Source organism: Cupressus sempervirens, chromosome 7 (genome assembly GCF_028749045.1).
Source record: "Cupressus sempervirens isolate cs-2001-9-10 chromosome 7, ASM2874904v1, whole genome shotgun sequence".
NCBI lineage: Eukaryota > Viridiplantae > Streptophyta > Pinopsida > Cupressales > Cupressaceae > Cupressus > Cupressus sempervirens.
In genome coordinates this window covers 636705925-636723416 of record NC_143124.1, presented here as the reverse complement: position 1 = coordinate 636723416, position 17492 = coordinate 636705925, and the positions used below count along the sequence as shown (strand labels likewise).

Here is a 17492-nt window from a genome sequence, read left to right as displayed (position 1 = left end):
CCATTGGCTTTTTATATAATTCTTTCATATGGATTATTTTTATGTATCCTCTTTCACCCTACAAGATAGCAAGATCATGCTCTAATACCATTATAATGTCCCCAATTTGAATGCCCTTATATTTTTGTCCATATATCTTCTACCATTATTATATTTCTATCCGTACTTCGTATAGGAGCCATACCAAACAACCTATTCTTCCCAACAACATTTTAACAATAGTCTTCAACCATATACTAATGCAGCATTCAAAATGATATTCAACAATATTAGATAATTAGGATGTCCGTGATACCTGTAGATCTCATTTCTCTCAATATATCTAAGGGCCTTTGCAACGTTATTGAATATAAGTCTTTATTTATTGACTCTCCGACCATTGTGATTCTTATGTCACAGAGTATTATAGTCAATGCAACAAGTCCAAAATGATAATATGAATGGAATACGAGTATAATGGCTTGTATCACAAAGATGTCCACCAAAGATGATATGCAATCTGAATATGATAACTCCCACTAAATGCCAAAGATGATATACAACCTCCAAGGACGTCACAATGTGGATTGTGCGAGCAGGATGAAAACTAACGCAAGAGTGATATCATTATGATTATCTCTCGTTCTACCAATGTTGAAAATGAGGTCTAAGCCAAGAATTATATATGATGTTTCATTGCGTAGAGATTTCTCACCGATGTTGTCTTGATGAGAGAAAAGTTTGTTTGGTCTTCACTTCATATATTCTTGTTGTATTGATGAAAGAGAACCGTCAGCTGGACTATGATTGGGATCTCAAGCCATCAAAATAATTTCCCCTTCCTTTTGACTTTCTGGTGGCTTAATGTTTTGAATAGGACTCCATGCTTAGGCAAACTCTTCCAACGTTGACTGCAGTATTTAGTGGATTCTATCAATTTGGACATCGAAGTTTTGTATTGGTCTCCCTTATTATATCCAGCTATTGGGCATTTTGAAGCAATAAAATTTACCATATTTCCTGCAAATTCTTTACTTGTGCATGCTGATGTGAACTTGTAACAATTCATTTGGATGAAAGCTTGAATTGAGAGGATAGTAGGATGAGTTAACAATCCATCAAATTTGGTCTCAGGAGATTTGGTGACATTTGGAGCATTTGGCAGTCAGATTGTAGAACTGGTCTGAAACCCTTGTTACAATCAGGGTCTGGAATAAACATGTCTCTAACTTGGATTACCTTCCTATATTCTTGTTGTATTGATGAAAGAGAACCTTCAACTAGATTACGATTGGGATCTCAAGCCATCAATATAATTCCCCCTTCCTTTTGACTATTTGGTGGCTTAATGTTTTGAATAGGATTCGATGCTTAGGCAAACTCTTCCAACGTTGACTGCAGTATTTAGTGGATTCTATCAATTTGGATGTTGAAGTTTTGTATTGATCTCCCTTATTATATCCAGCTATTGGGTATCTTGAAGCAATAAAATTTGTGATTTTTCCTGCAAATTCTTGTCTTGTGCATGCTGATGTGAACTTATAACGATTCATTTGGATGAAAACTTGAATTGAGAGGATAGTAGGATGAGTTAACAATCCATCGAACTTCATCTCGGGAGATTTGGGACAATGTACAATGTACAAAGTAATCTCAAAGCCATTTTACAAGCAAACAACATTTGCTATTTTTTCCCATAGCCCTAGTCAGGCATCTCTATGTGTCCGGCCAGAATTGTGAAACAATTTGATGCAGAACTTGAGCAAAGGAGTGGATCAAGCCTTGCCATGAAGGGAATGGTTTATAATGTTGAGACAGCACTGCCTGAAGTGATTGATCAGATCTAGCAACCCATCTGTGGGTACTTGCAATACTAAGTGTCCTAATTAGGCCTAATTGACCTATTAGGAGCTGGAGCTAGTTGGGGTCTGGGCATCCAAACATTAAACCAAGAATTGTAACCTTGAAGTTAGTTAGAAGTCCCAAAAGTGAACTTGAATCTGTGTTTTGTTTGGCAGGTTGTTAAGAAGTCTTTCAAACTAAACCCAATTTACTCATTAGGTTGACCTAATTCAATTAGGTCTCCCTAGTAGCCCTATTAATACAGATCACTCCAAATGTTCTCTGATTCTAATCTAATGATTGATTTTGCACATATTGGATGTAAGAACCATGTTTTGGTCCACTTCCACTCAAGGAAAAAGATATGAAGCCGTTTTGCAAAGGTGTATTCCTAGACCTTAGGTTTGGGTACTAGGATTGGTCTATGTATCTTGTCACACAAATCTGTGAATAGAGATGAGATTGCTGAATGTCGAACAACCTTGTAGGTCAATTGGACAATCAAGGAACCTGAGATAAGTACATTTTTCTCACATACCTTAGTGGGTTAAGGCCTAGTTTTCACCTAGCAATAAAATATACATAGAATAACATTAATTAAATCTGTTCTAGTATCACATGTGCATTAAACAACCCAAACTCTTTACTGAGACGCCCTTGTATAGAGAAACCACCAAATAGTCATTGTTCCTTTTCTTAATCTTTTGTCATAGCTATGACAGCAAACAGCAAAACAACATCAGATCAGTTTTAACATCAACAATACATAGAACAACCCAAGCTCTTTAGTGAGCTTCCCTTATGTGAATTGTGCCTTTGCTTGCTCTTGATCTTCTTCAGTGTGCTAATCGGATGAAATTATGTTGGCAGGATCAATGCTTTGATCACACTATAGTAAAAATGAACTTGGAATGTTAACTAAATCCAATACACAATATGGAGAATTTTATAGAGAAGGAATATAAATCTGGAAACAGTACTTCTTTACGAGAGTATTGTAAAAAAACAAAAATAAAACATTTCTCAAGTATCACCAATACATAGAACAATCAGGTAGTGTTGTGCATGTAATCCTAATCGTACTTCTAACAAGGTACTAACTGCCCTTTACTTTAGGAATTCAATTTGTGTATTTAATTATGTGTACAAATCTAACTACACTTCTACTTCAGTACAAACTGACCTTGATTTTAGGGAAATGAAGCTTTTGTTGACCAATCTTGACTGACTGTAGAATCTTTACAACTAGGGCGACAACTATGAGAGAGGACCTAGCAGTTGAAGAAACCTTAACTTTGTGTCTCTCAAAATTCTACATGGAAATTTCTAATCGCTCCCGATTTTTACAGCAGCTTACTTGGCAAGTTCCTTGCTTACAGCAAAGGTTTTAAGGTCACATCATCTTATATGATGTCACATCAACATGCTTCATGTTAAGGCATTCAAAAAGGCCCGGTAAAAGTTAGACCAGTACTTGTGCACTAAGTCACATTTTATTGGTGCACTAATGAGGTATTGCATGAATTGTTACTTTTTAAATCTAAAGAACACATTTCAATCATTTATGGGTACTAATAGTCAACACTCACAACTTTAAAGTCACAACTATTGACGCCATATTATTAAAAATTGTGTTAAATCAACAATATTATAAATTTATAAGAACTATTGAAACATGCTTAATTACTGAGTCATTTCCCCTAATTGATCCCTATTTATTTTTCATTTGCAAATTGGGACACCTATTTACAATGTCATGTGTTTTATTTTTTACTCTAACATCCCTCTTTGTTATTATTTAAGTTGATATTGGACAGCTTATACGTAGAATCACACTCTCCCACTTATTGACCCTTTTGCATGACTTGAAACACGTTAAGTGTCCATCTTTTTGAGACAAGTACCTCAATAGTTATACACTTAAACGTCTCATTTTTCACCTTTTCACCAACTTTGGGTCATTGGTGACATTTGCAAGGTCTCGCTCTTCATCTCATTCAATATGTTGGAATACATTCATCATTAGTATTGTGAAGACACTAATTTGAACCTAAAAATACATCATTGGCAAACATGCAAAATAGGGATTGGATAGTGGCTCGCAAAGCTCAGAAGGACAAGCATCTGACTCGAAAATTGACTCATTGATAAATAAATATGTACGTCTCAGCATGCTCACCACCCTAATGCAGAATACTTAACTCTAGAATTATTAAGAATTTTGAAGACAATGTTCTTTAGGGTTTAGGACATATTGTGTATTAAGCATAAATTAGGGTATCGGAGTCTTAGTTTGACGAGGGCAATAGTATGTTATGCTTATAATCGTGAAGGATATTATCAAGTTAAATAGGCTTTTCCTCACCCCCTTGTCGTACTAATTTACTGAAGAGGACTATTATTTGTTACCTCTTTTGTGTTTCCAGCCAAATTTGCAGGCGTATTTCATATTGGTATACGGGAACATCTGTGTTCAACATCTCACAATATAATTTCTAAGTTACTTGGCAGATGCTTTCCATCCACATTAAGGAAGTTGTAAAACCAATACATCTCATCTACTCTACTTTAATTGGTCTTTAAAAGAGGAAAAAAAAACCTTAAAGCGTGTATCCTACAGTCTAAAACCCAATGACTTCTACCCAAATAGAAACCAATTGTCTATACCAGTTGTTTGCTCCTGATTTGATTAACTACCAAGAAGCTGAAACAACATGCATCCAAGGTTTGTTAATTCCTATAATGGATGCACATGAACAAAACTTAGGCCAACTATAAGGCCATACTCCTTCACTTTAGGCTCTACAAAACCTAGGCTAGTAGACCTTGCAAAACCTAGGCTTGTAGACCTCAGATTCATCTATATGACACCAATTGCTAAAACATAAATTTGAATCTGGATAAAGCAGATTAAAACCCCTAATTCTTCTATACTTTTTCGATAACAAAGGTATGTAGTAGCAAGTTAGTAGCAAGTTACATAACCTATGCATTCACAAGCTAAGCGAGGGTTATCCTTTCAGCTCTACAAACATAAAAGGGAAATAGATTTGATATTTGAATTGATTTCAGCATAACCCAAATATGGAACAACAAGAATATGCAATCTCCAACTGAGATCAGTGCCTAATCCATTGGTTATTATATAAACTACAACATAAATCAAGATAATGTGTGATCTATCTATTCACTTTGTGAATCAGACATCATTCTTCATTATGAATCTTTTACTTATCAAATCCTTCTATGAACTCTGCAACCTTGTCACAATACATCAAGCATTTACTTGATTCTTTGAATCAATGGCAAAACATACTAAGACATACAACTCTAAACAAATTGCAACTAGGACCTATGTTCTTTGCCACAAATCACAAAAGATTGCAAACAACAAGGATAGGAGACAAGGATCAGAATGAAACTAATTCCATTTGTTGTTTTGTATTCATTTCCTTGAGACAATACATTCAAGATGCATTAAATAACCTATGTAACACACAAAAAGTCCAGAATTATAACTTATAACTCCATTATACAGGGAGAAAATACTGAGAAAAGGGTGGAGTCACAGCTAGAGCCTTGCTTAATAGACTGGAACCAACCCTGTACAATGAGAGAAAGAAGAAAGATATAGGAAGTAGAAGAATCCCGGATTTGTTTTGATAATGTCATTTGTTCACTTGAAATTCTTGCACTTGTTGTTGCAAAGCATCTCTCATCTCCCCTCTTCCAACCAAGAATCAAATCTTCATCATTTGCTGTTGAAAATATGCTTGAAACTATCGAAATGATGAAGGGAAAAAAAAAACTGCCACAAAGATGTCAGACCTGTTGCTAAAACATGTGCCAAAATACCCACCAAATGATTTTTAGGGGAAAATACCATTGCTATGAGCATCACCAAATTTGGAGGCAACCCAATTCACAATTTGCCTAGAAACTGCCAAGTAAAAACAAGACTGTCTATTCGAGAAGGCCCCAGTTTTACAAAATTGCTAATATCTTTTACTTGGTCTAACCTGCACAAATTTGGCTTGCAAAAATGGAATCCTCATCTCGAAACCTTTCCAACAATATATGATACTTGCCCCTTTAGACAAAAAAGGTGACCTGGGTATGCATTTGAAGTTGTAGGTGACAATGGTGAACAAACCACTAAAATATTTAAATTATTTCATACTTTATATAGTCGAAATAATTTTCCCCAAGCTCAATTCGCCACTTTCCATTCTCTAATTTGTTGATCTCGTCGTCTCATTATGGCTAACTGGGTCACCATGCCACATGGCACGATTGCGTGACTTAGGAAGCTACGTGGTAGGACCCACTCAAGGATTGGAGAAGCTGTGACTAAGCCATTTGCATGACTTTAGGGACCTTAACCTTAAACTAAAACTAACCGTTGTGAAGTCACGACTAACTGTTAACGGTTAATCACTACTTTAGGACCTCTAAGCACACATTTTCCCTAACTGTCGCAAAGCTACACCAAACTGGGATCGTGACCTCGCAACTTTTTTCACCAACTGCACACCTAGCCTCACAATATCATGCACAACCACCGTCCTTACTGTGTGCAACTTTGCAATGTTTATCCTCTAACTGGCAACTTAACCCATGAGGTCACACAATGTTAGGCTTGCTTCGATTTTTATGCCATGTGGCACATGCCCATTTGCTCATCAGAATCTATGTGTATCTCCATCTCCACATTATTGCAATTTGTCGGTCAAAATTATCTTGTGGACCCGCCAAGCTATCTGGGACCCACATGAGGCTACATGTTTGTCTATATGGTGTCTGTCTTAAGACAATGTCTATGTTGAGCATTCATAGTTTTAAATGGGTAAAACTTCCTTCCCGCAACGAATGTCGGATAATATGCCTTGTACATTTTCTTCCAGATACATTCATTTCTGCACACAATATTTCTTGACCAGCTTTGATCAAGCCCTTGTCATGCAATGCCAATCACACTAGGGAAAATAGAATCAAAACCTCTGCATGTAAGATGCCCTTTTGCGCAATATTGTGGCAGTTAGTCTTTATCTAGGAGAAAACAAAAAAAAATTTTGAACAATTAAGAAAAGTAATGGCGAAAATCTATTTGAAATGGTTGACTGACTCTTAATCATAGCCCCCGCCATTTCTAGCACAAGCCTTGTGATTTCTAATCAAAGAGGGCTTTCACACAGCACATACAGATCTTGTATTGGATTTATTACAAGGTAATTGGTAAATACTTGCTTATTAATAACAGAGACCGAAAGGTCAATTTATACAAAAGGAAGAGACGATGTTTCCTTAGGAAACAATCGTAAAGAATAGAAACATTCTATTCCAGAGAAAGCAAAAAACGAAAGCAAACTAAAGCTAAAGATATTTACAAGATAACCATTAACTAATAATAGACGTCTTATCTATTATTGTAATACCCTCCCTTAATGGTTAATCTATCTAACACACCAAGCTGTCCTTTGAATTTGACAAACTTATCAGGACCAAGAGGCTTGGTGAGAATGTCTGCAGTCTGATCTGAGGTAGGAACATACTGCAAATCTATAGTCCCGTCTTCAACCAGCTGTCGTATGTAATGACAATGAACATCCACATGCTTGGTTCGTTCATGGAAGACTGGATTCCGTGCTAACTTGATAACGCCTTCGTTATCAACAAACAGAGTAGTCGGTCCTGCTGGTGACATCTGCATATCCCCAAGCATCCGACGAAGCCAGACAGCTTCACATCCTGCCTTAACAGTCCCTCTATATTCAGCCTCTGTAGAAGAGAGAGAAACTGCCTGCTGCTTCTTGCTGGTCCATGTGACTGCACCGGATCCCAAACTGAACACATATCCAGATGTTGACTTTTTATCATCAACAGAGCCTGCCCAATCTGAATCTGTGAACCCACTGAGTTTAGGATTAGAACTCCGAGAATACAGAAGTCCATAATCAGAAGTGCCTTTCACATAACGAAGCACACGCTTTGCTGCCATCCAATGATCAGCCTTAGGAGCTGTCATAAAGTGTGAAATATAGCTGACTGCGAAGCTGATATCAGGCCTAGTAGCAGATAGGTAGATGAGGCTGCCTACTAGTTGCCTATACGTAGTATCATCAACAGAAGGAGAATCAGACTTGGCTGATAACTTGAGACCTTTCTCCATAGGTGTAGATGCAGGCTTGCAATCCTGCATTTGGAATTTTTCTAACAAGGCTCTGGCATATTTGGACTGAGAGATGAATATACCAGAAGACTGTTGCCAAACTTCAACACCTAAGCAATAATGCATGAGCCCAAGGTCAGTCATATCAAAAGACTGGCATAAGTGTTGTTTGATTCCCTGAATCAAAGATGCCGAACTGCCAGTGATGATCAGATCATCCACATAGATAATCAGAAGGATGATGTCACTGTCAGTAGTCTTGATGTACAGATTTGAGTCTGAAGAACTCCTCTTGAAGCCTTGATCACTGAGGTACGTATCAATCTTGATGTACCATGCCCAAGGGGCTGCTTCAAACCATAGAGAGCTTTTACCAATCTGAGAACCTAATGGTCTTTACCAGCAACATTGAAACCAAGAGGCTGCGTCATGTAGACCTCTTCATGGAGATCACCATTCAGGAAAGCACTCTTTACGTCCATCTGATGGACCTTCCAGCCAAACTGTGCTGCCATGGCTAGAACTAATCTGATGGTGCTCATCTTTGCAGTAGGAGCAAAGGTCTCCTCATAATCAATGCCCTGACGCTGAGAAAAGCCCTTTGCCACTAAACGAGCTTTGTACTTATCCAAAGTACCATCTGATTTGTATTTGATTTTGTAGACCCATTTGCAGCTAATGGGTTTCTTCCCTGGGGGAAGATCAGAAAGGACCCAAGTGTTGTTCTTCAGCAGGCTCTGGTGTTCAGATTGCATGGCCTGTTCCCACTCTGGAATTCCTTTAGCCTCGGAATATGTTTGAGGTTCAAACACACTGTGAATGTTGGCCATAAGAGCAAAGTTAACAGAATCTATAGTTTTGCTCTTTTTTCGAGTAGTTCTCCCATCAATGAGCTCATCATCATGAAGATCAGCAAGTGTCTTAGCCCACCACTTAGGCCGGAGAGGAGAATGACCAACAGTAGTACTAGAAGATGCTTGATCAGCAGGACCCTGATCAGAAGAATTTGGATCAAACTCAGGTGAAGCATCTTCAAAACGAGGTGATCCTGCAGGAGAAGCCGGAGGTGGCTGTACAGGTATCACTGGCAGGACTGGAGCTGTAGGAGCTACTGGAGCCCTCCCATCAGGTGGACCTAATGGAAGCCGAACTCCCAAATCATGAACCTGCATAGGCTGGTCTGCTGGATCAGGAACAGGAGAAACAAGCATGAATGGTCCTCCCTGCTCATCAAAGACTACATCGCGGTTGTATATGAGACGAGATGTCTCAACATCAATAAGGCGGTAGGCTTTGTGAAGACTGCTATATCCAGCAAGCATCAGTTTCTGACTCTTGGCATCCAACTTGGTGCGTGAAGCATCAGGGATCCAAACAAAAGCAAGAGAGCCAAAAACCTTCAGGTGACTGATTCTGGGCTTGCGACCTGACCAGGCCTCTTCCGGAGTTTTACCTTTGACCGCCACTATGGGTGACCGGTTCAACAGATAAACTGCAGTGTTAACTGCTTCTGCCCAAAAACGCTTCGGAACATGTCTGTGTTCGAGCATGGAACGAGCCATCTCGGTGATTATCCTGTTCCGACGTTCAACTACACTGTTCTGTTGTGGCGTGTGGGGTGTGGTGAACTGGCGTTGGATGCCATGTGTATCCAAGAAGCTGGAGAAAACATTAGAACAAAATTCCCCCCCATTGTCTGATCTAAGAGTAATAATAGATTTCCCAGACTCTTTTTCAACTAAGGGTTTAAACTTCTGAAATACAATAAATGCATCGGATTTCTTTTTAAGGAAATACACCCACATTTTTCTACTGAAATCATCTACAAACAACAGAAAATACCTGTACCCAAGAACAGAAGGAGTGGCCATAGGGCCGCAGATATCAGCATGAACAAGCTGAAGTACTTGAGAAGCTCGCCAAGAATCGCCACTGGGGAAAGGTGTGCGATGTTGCTTCCCAGCCTGACATGCGTCACAAACTCCAAGGTGTTGGGTTTGAATCTCTGGCAAACCAAGAACAAGCTCATCCCGAGCAAGTTGTGAGAGATAATGCACATTTAAGTGCCCATATCGCTGATGCCAAAGTGTGTTGATGGAAGATTGCCGAGCAGCCAGAGCTAAGTCCTGAGAATCACCAGAATCAGTAAGTCTGAAAAGACCATGATCCTCAAGACCAAATGCAATACTAGACTTAGTCGCCCGATCAGTGATGGTGCACTGATGTGAACTGAAGGTGACTGCCAAGTGTGGAGAATGTCGCAGCAACTGACTGACCGAGAGTAGATTTAGTTCCATCCCTGGAATGTAGTACACATCAAGGAATATGAGCTTCCTCCCAACAAACTGAATTTGAATGTTGCCTTTACCAACAACCGTGTACTCTTCTCCACCACCAAAGATAACAGAATCTGAATAAGGCTAGTAGTCAGTAAACCAGTCTCTGCAGTGAGTGAAATGTCGAGAGGCACCTGAATCAATGTACCAGGCAGATGACTGTACATGATCTGCAGGTCTTTTAGCCATGAAGGCATAAAAGGCAGATTCCACCTGCTCAGTGTGCTCTGCACTGTTCGCTTTGGGTTGCGAACCTGATTGCTTAGACTGGGCAGCTAAGCGTTTCCGACATGCAACCTTCATGTGACCATACTTGTGGCAATAGTTGCATTGAATGTTCTTCTTTTTGGTACCATCGGATGCTGGAGCAGAAGACTTCTGCTGAGATGGTTGCTGAAACTTGCCCTTATCCTTCTGAAAGGATTTCGCAGCAAAGGCTTGCTCAATGGAGGTGGAACTGGAGCTGCTACCGAACTGTTGTTTCCACCGTTCTTGCTGAAGTAGCAGGGTGCAGAGATCAGTGAACTTTAGATCAACACCAGTAGATGTGATGTTGAGAGTCTCGATAAAATGCTCATAGGAATTTGGTAAACTCCGAAGAGTGATTACCACAATATCCTCTTCCTCCATCTTGCGACCGATGGCAAGTAACTGATCACGGATTTCCTGAATCCGATTCAGGTGTGCCTGGAGCGAGGTGCGCTCATCCATGACAATAGAAAACAGAGTGTTTTTCAGAAAGAAGGCTCTGCTCTTGTCGGAAGTCTCATGAAGACCTTTTAGATGTGTCCAGATTTCGGCCGCTGTCTTGTCGGATGGAATCTGAGAAAGCTGGTCATCAGCTACGGAGAGTTTGAGAAGCATTACTGCCTCTCGATTGTTCAGATCCCATGTATCTTGATCAGGACCCGGAGAAGTCGGACGCTGCTTAACACCCAGAACAAGTTGATCGGTGTTTCGATATTCGAAGATTGCGATGATGCGCTGCTTCCAGGTTCCATAATTGCAACCATTGAATTTGGAATTATGCTCGAGCAGAATATTTGTCAGAGATGCCATGGCACGTTTTTCAATGAAAAACTGTGAAAATCTGTGAAGGCACGTTCTTCGAGGCAAAAATACGAAAGACCCAGAAAAATCAGAGAATGACCCAAAAGAGAGCTCTAAAAACCCAAAAGGAATCTGCTGTCGTTTTCTGAATCCGCTGGCTCAAAAATCGAGGCACAAAAATCGAGGCACCCAGAAAAAACGGACGACAACCCAGTTGAGCTCTCGAAAAACCCCCCAAGAATCTCCAAACAAAAAATTTTTTCGACCCCAAAAATTAGGGTTTTGAAAAAAAACGGCCCTAGCTGAAAAAAGCTTGAAAAAACTTCAGATTTCTTGATGAAAAATGTTCGAATCTGCTTCCCAGAGCACGATGACAGACTGAGACGGCTAAGAGCATGAAGATTTGATACAGAAACATGCAGATTTTCACCCCAAAAACGCGAGTCTTCAAAAAATGGCCACGATTTCCACGCGATTTGTAGACCCGTAATTCGGAAATTTCTCCAAGCAGAAAAACCCTAGGTGGGTTTTGGAGAAATTAGCTGAAATAATTTTGGAAAAATTTAACCAAATAATTTCAAGAAGAAATTATAAATTTTTCCGAAAAAATTTAAGTATTTAGCTCTGATACCATATTACAAGGTAATTGGTAAATACTTGCTTATTAATAACAAAGACCGAAAGGTCAATTCATACAAAAGGAAGAGACGATGTTTCCTTAGGAAACGATCGTAAAGAATAGAAACATTCTATTCCAGAGAAAGCAAAAAACGAAAGCAAACTAAAGCTAAAGATATTTACAAGATAACCATTAACTAATAATAGACGTCTTATCTATTATTGTAATAGGATTAGCCACATTTGGTGGATTGGGTGGGGTTGTTGAAACAAACCATTTCAAATTTTGATCTGTGCATTCAATGAGTAGATTGGGGAAAGCATTCAATATTAGAAGCTCATCATGACTTTGATATAGTTCACACTAATGGTAATACCATCATATTCATCACACCATATAGCCCTTTACTTCAAATGCCAAGTTGGGGAGGGAATACGAAACAAATGAATGCCTAGCTCTGTTGCAGTCATGTAAATGATAGTGCACTTGTTTATGCACATATACACCAAGATTGGAGAAGATGTTTTAAAGTAACGATGCCATGGGATTCGTCACCTTCATCAATTATCAGCCTTTCCTCATTTTATATCTGTAAATTTTCAAATAGCTGCATTGACCTTTGAAGTAACTCTCTCCCTTTTGTGCATAGGTGAAGATAACATTCACAACTAACAAATTGCCTCATGAGAAAGAAATGTTAGATGATAGTTTCTAGTAAAAATCCAACACTAAAATCAATACCCAGTGGCGTGAGTGAGGGGATCTTTTCGATTTGTTCAACTCCCCTCCTTTGTGTTCTCTACATGTTTAATTTATATCAGACAAACATCCTCTTAGTTCTGATTTAGAAAATAACCCCATCTTCTTGATTGTCATGCATAATGACCCTTCGTTATTTGTCATAGGATTTCTGATTGCGATCACAGGTCTTGATTGGTAAAACATGACCCAAGCAACTCTTATGTCAGCATTTTCGAAAGCTAAGAGGAAAACTTGGCGAATCAAGCTAGGTGACAATCACAAGACTCCACTTTCTCTCTAAGACAATACCGGATAGACTTGGCATTGATCTTCAAAATCATGATATTGTATCAAAATAGTGCTCCCAACATAATACTCACGCCTCATTTTTTAACGCTGACCAAAAGCAAACATACAGTGAGCATTGTGTCTTTGTTAGAATGCCCTCTGAATTTGTGCCTTGATATGAATGATAATCCATCTTTAATACTAATGGAAAAGAAATCAACATTATAGCTCTCTGATGTAAGTTATGAGGTAGGTGTAAATTTATCAAACTTAACTTATGTGAAGATTAAAGGTTGTCCTTTTACATCCTTCCCACCCATAATAACTCATATTACACGCTCACCAAATTAGATTTAATCCTTAGGGACAGGATCACCCTTTTGAGAGAGAAAATCCTAATAATAACCACTAATGTCTTCATTGAAAGAATCAAAGCAAAGTTAAGCCAAGGAGGGTCCTAAGTGGGCCCGAATAAAAAAATTTAAACTCAAACAACTGACCCGCTTTGAAATCAATCAAACACTCTCATTCTTCCATTTTCTCACACTCATATCCAACTTGGTCAACTGAAAACCATTAATTCAATTTCTACTAAAAAATGTCATTTTTGGTGCTGAGACGTCCTTAAGTCGGCCTTAAAAACTGACAAAAACACCTGACCAAGCCTTGGCACCTAGCACACACATTCTCTAGCATATAATCTTTCATTCTGCAAATTTGTACTTCATGATGAAGAACAGGTCAAAAGATATTGACCGTCAAAGCTTCTCACTTCAAACTGTACTGCAAGTGAACAAGTTAGAAACAGATAATCACATTCGGTTTTGACTTTGAAAACATGTCAAATGATCACTTGGGGAGATGAAACTCGGGGCATTGATTCAATTTCACATGGAGAGTATGAATGTCTATTTTAGGCTCATGACAAATAACAAAGCACATTTGGCAAGCATCTAAAGTTGAATACTGAAACTTGCAGGACTGGGCAACTTGTCAAAACAATGATCTTTTGCATATGAAATGGCTTCAGGAAAGTACTTAAATGGATTGGTGAAAACTCACAAGTTGACATACTAAGAGTTTTTCCAGAGTAGAACACAGTGGTGCAATTGGTTCAGGCATATCTATTACAGTTTCAAAGTTACAACATCCCGAACAGGCCTCCTGCTCAATTTGCAGATCTGAACATCGGTAGAACCTTACAAATTGCATTTGGAATTGCATTTGAAAACTATTCAAACGGACTCGTCATAAGCTAAAATCTGAAATATAATATGTCTCTGGCCTTTAGAATGCAATGGAAAAAGAATTTTCTCAATATGATCAACTAGGTCAAAGTTACAATCGTGTAAAGTGGGCTACTGGTAAACTGTCATAAAGGACAACTGGACAGTTTTATGTTTTTGCAAATGGAATCAGCTCGGCAAACTTATCAAACGGATTCATCAGACCTTGAAATCGTAGACATAGGATTTATTTTATGACTCTAATGCAGTGGTATGACCATTTCTTCAAAATATTTAACGGGTTATAAAATATCCACTATCAAACAGGGCTTGCTAGAATTTTGGACAAAGTGCATAACCATAACAAAGATGAACAACCAACTTTGAGGAACTTGAAACCTTATCAAAACATATCTAAACGGCTTGAAATCTGGAACATAAGTTCTCTGATATGCTTACTAAGAACTCCCAAAGTGACGGGTCATAACACTTAACAGGGTACAAGATATTGAAATGCAGACTAGCCTTCCGACCACTGCTTAACACGTGGACAAAAATGCAGATCTGATATGTGCTCAAAACAACACCTCACTGAATGACTCGAAACTTCAAACTAATGACCTGAGGTGTATAAACATGCTAAATGAAAGGCAATAAGCACCTTAAACATATCACATGACTCAAAATGACATCCGAGCACATATGTACAAAAATCGTTCATAAGGGCTCTTTTTAGCAAAGTTTTCACATAGGTACTCAAAATCTACTTGCAATTTTGTAAATCTACTTGCAATTTTGTGTCCCAACACCAGCAGTCTGCCTAGATCATTCAGTTCAGCATGTTGACACGTATTCATAAAGTTCAAAATTAACAAGACGAAAGCTCTACGCGTGCAAACTGTTGGAAGAATAACCAAAACTCTGGACTGCAACAGAACAAGGAGCTCTGCAGCAAATGGAGGACTAAGCTTCAAATATGAGCTGGTCTGTAAGTCTTTCACACAGACCACCTAAAGAAAAGGTTAAGAACATTTAACTGACGTCGTAATGGCAAAGAAGTCAGTCAACAATCACAGTAAATTACCATGACACACATGTAACGGAAACAGAGTAAAATTGATCAGACCTACCGCAGTTTAATTTATTTTCCTCCGCATCGAACCTGGCCTTCACATTTACTCGATCTGATAAACAATATCGCCCATTGAATCGCCTTGCACTGATTCTATCGTTTGACCACCTCAGCAGCAAACCTCGTCCCGTCCACTAAAAGAGAATATTGGCCTTAAGCCATGAAATTTACGACGAATTATATTCTACATGAACTTTTAGGCTGCCAAATGCACCCCTCAAGATTCTCCGGCGCTGGAAAAAGCGATAAATATGAACGATAAAGTTTAGGCGGAGCGTGGCGGCCTCGTGTCTGTCCTTTTCAGCGAAAAACCAAGGATGATCTGTAACTTTAATCACATAAATATAGAAGAAAAACTAAAAGAATCAATGCGATGTTCTGCTTTGTCATTTTGATTTTCCATTTCTAAGTTTTTATTATGTCAATGAAGGGAGGGCCCGTTTGGCAACGCGAATACAAGCAGAATAGGCATATGTAAATTCTTAAAATTTTGAATTTTTCGTTTGGATGCACCAAATCGGAATTGGAATACGAAGTAAAATAGGAATACATATTCTTATTTTGGCTCAAAAATGAGGTTTTGCAATTGCACCCAAATAGGTGTTATTGGAATATATATTCCTATTCCACTTTTATTTATTTTAGAAAACATAAATTTTGGGGTTCGCAAATTTCCCATCAAATATTGGTTGAACCAAACAAAGAACAAGAATATGTAGCCCCATTTTCTATTCCAGAATACATATTTCAAAATAGCTATTCCTATTCCTGCAGCCAAACAGTTAGGGCTCTTTTGGTTGTTGGAATAGGAATAGAAATTTTGGAATATGTTTTCTATTCTCCGTTTGGTTCATCAAATGGAATAGGGAATAGGAATACATATTCTCATTTTACATCTAAAATGAGTTTATACCCATTCCAAAAAATAGTTATTATTGGAATAGCCATCCCTATTGCCAATATTGCATCCCTATTTTCCATTCCTGTGCATGCAACCAAACGAGCCCTTAATGACCTTAGAAGAGCGTGTTTATAAGATATAGAGTACATTAGTAAAAAAAAATTCCAATATTTACTTTTTATTGTAAGCATTTTAGTTGTGGATCTTTACTAAAAGTTAAAGTTATGTGAAGTTTTTTCCATATTGAAAATATGTTTTTAAATTAAAGATCTATGTGCTCGTATAATTGGGCTAATCGTTTTCGAGATGTATTCAAGAGTTGTGTTCAGGAATTGTGTTCGAGAGATAGGGTTCTCGAGTTGCATTCGAGAGCTAAGATTTTGGAGTTGCATTTGAGAGCTGGGGTTTTGCAGTTGTGTTTGAGGAGGTGGGGCCTCAAGTTGAAGTTGCATTTAAGGAGATGGAGCTTTGTTTAGCAGTGTCTTAGGAAAAATTAGGGATTCAAGCTACAAATATTGGAGTCGTGTTCTAGTAGTTTACGGGTATGAGGACAACGATGTAGATGATCTAGGGTTAGAAATGGTGGCACTAGAAAGTGTTTAAAAAAAATTAAGTGGATCCAACAAGGTTGGGAAGGGTGGAAGACATCTACTGCAAATTGTGCATGAGGTTCTTTTGTTTTCCTCTACAGAATAAGTTAAGTTGTGGCTCCCATCCCATCTTTTTATCAAATTGGTTAAGTGTTCATTTTTATTACTTGTTCGCTCTAGTCCCAAAACTATATCACACAATTATATGCTTCAAGAAAAACTACCATGTCCTTTGATCACAAAGGCACTATTTTTCTAACAAGGAAATCACATATACCAACAAGACAAAAATAGTTGCTAGCAGATGACACATGTTTAGTAAACTTTGGACTAGTGTTAAATGAGTCTAACGTGCAACTTTTTGAATCTTAGTTGAGGTGGTATTAGGGGAGACTATCCTAACATATAGCTAGAGAAGACAATTTGGCCTTGAGTCTCTATTTGGACAAAGCTTAATGAAGTTAATGATGCTTGTGTGAGTGGGAGAATGATCTTTGTACATGCAAAGCAATATAGAGGGATATTAAGAAATAGATAGATGCACAAGATAAAGAAATCTCAAAAAAAAGAAGTTGTTTATTATTCTTCAAGAAATAGCCTAGAGGCAATGTTAGTTTAT

The 17492-nt window shown here is 38.3% G+C and overlaps 1 protein-coding gene across 4 annotated transcripts in view; it reads right to left on the bottom strand.

The window, feature by feature from the left end:
- The window catches only part of LOC149548296 (pyruvate kinase family protein), a 144376-nt gene extending 128625 nt beyond the window's left edge, over positions 1–15751 (bottom strand). For 3 of the 4 annotated variants that reach the window (XM_089792379.1, XM_089792380.1, XM_089792381.1), the window contains exon 1: positions 15381–15746. The gene's annotated coding sequence lies outside the window, so the exon portion shown is untranslated. Of the gene's footprint in view, positions 1–15380 lie in introns of all 4 variants that reach the window. The other variant, XM_089792378.1, reaches the window with a different exon arrangement.
- Positions 15752–17492: the final 1741 nt, after the last annotated feature.